The 1,077-nt window shown below is 38.3% G+C and overlaps 1 protein-coding gene across 1 annotated transcript in view; it reads left to right on the top strand.

Moving 5' to 3' along the window:
- The window catches only part of LOC307027683 (seizure 6-like protein), a gene marked incomplete at its 5' end in the record, with an annotated part of 15,722 nt that extends 14,645 nt beyond the window's left edge, over positions 1–1,077 (top strand). The window contains one exon of the mRNA XM_079695965.1: positions 1–1,077. This exon is cut by the window's left edge and continues 853 nt beyond it.

Raw genomic sequence — 1,077 nt, 5'->3', positions numbered from 1 at the left:
AGTTAGCCGCTAACAGCATTTGTGTTCTTTGACTTCAACAGAAACTCTGGTTCCTTCTTTCATTTATCTCATATTTCCTCTCATTCCTGCACCTTCACCAATCAGATTCATTCGGACCCCGGTAACAGGTCATTTTCTTGCATTTTCAGCTCAAACAAAACGGTCAAATAACGCTTGACGCTGTGGATTTGCGTCTACTTGCCTCAAAATTCAGCTAGCCTTCTATCCGAACCAATACCAACTGGATAACAAATGTACAAACACACCCGAATAACACTAGGTTCGGCTTCTGTGCTGCACATGTTATTAGTGTGTGCAAAAGGTATTAAATGTTTGTCAAATTTGTCTTTAAAATGGAGGTCAATGGGGGAAAAAACCCTATTATTGGATCATAACTGGCCAAATGTACACGTTAAGTGGCAGCGCTGAGTGGATCCATTAATACATCCATGGTCTGAACACTGTGCAAAACAACATGCACGAACAACCTCGCCTGAAATCTTAAGGATTACAACTTCACGAGTCTTAAAGGGGACACATTTGCAGGTGAAAGGGTAGATCTTTGGTTTTTTTGTTTACATGCACTCTCATGTCGAGCCACAAACTGTTAATACCAGGAAGGAAATAATGAAAAGCTTTTATTTTTTGTATTCCTTTCCTCATTATTTTGTAACTGTGTCCTGCCCCCTGCCTGTGGAAAGGAGGTTTGTACCAGCAGGTCCAGCTCTGGCTTTACTTCTAGTTAAATCTGTGACTTTAAGGCCTTTTCTCACATGTATTTCAATGTTATAACCCGGCCTCTCAGTCTCCAGCTCTGGACCCGCTGGTTTCTAAAAAATACAATTGTAAAATAGCTGCAGACGTGAAAAGGTTTGCGATGTAAATAAAGCGTAGAAACTGACGAGCTCAATCAAAACCCACCAGATGATGTAATTTATTTTGATGTACTGTACATGTGATGTTTTATGCAAATTGATAAATGTACATTTTCATTATGAGAAGAACAAATGTTAAAAGTTTCCCTAAATAAATGGTAAGACTTTGAATAAAAAAATCTACAAAATACTTTTTAAACAT

The sequence above is a fragment of the Notothenia rossii genome (assembly GCF_949606895.1).
Source record: "Notothenia rossii genome assembly, contig: scaffold_387, whole genome shotgun sequence".
Lineage (NCBI taxonomy): Eukaryota > Metazoa > Chordata > Actinopteri > Perciformes > Nototheniidae > Notothenia > Notothenia rossii.
Note: the sequence above shows the minus strand (reverse complement) of the source record. Positions and strands in the feature narration are given on the sequence as shown.